This window comes from Penaeus monodon, chromosome 21 (genome assembly GCF_015228065.2).
Source record: "Penaeus monodon isolate SGIC_2016 chromosome 21, NSTDA_Pmon_1, whole genome shotgun sequence".
Classification (NCBI taxonomy): domain Eukaryota; kingdom Metazoa; phylum Arthropoda; class Malacostraca; order Decapoda; family Penaeidae; genus Penaeus; species Penaeus monodon.
The window spans coordinates 38710770-38711030 of NC_051406.1; positions in this window are offsets into that span (position 1 = coordinate 38710770).

Below are 261 nucleotides of genomic sequence, written 5' to 3' on the forward strand. Positions count from 1 at the left end.
CGAGTTATTTTCAAAAAGAGAAGTTAACCATTATAATATAATGTTTTCATAAAGCTCTTATCGAACACAATCATAATCAACATGTGTTCAGTATTTCGTTATTTCAATGTTTGTATCTTTAATTCACTGAACAAATACATATATTAATATTGGAATTATAATGTATTAACTTCATATTATTTTAGTCATAATTAATATCACACGAATATATATAATTTAAACTCGTAGCCGTCAACAGGACATGAAACGTTCTTGACAGTG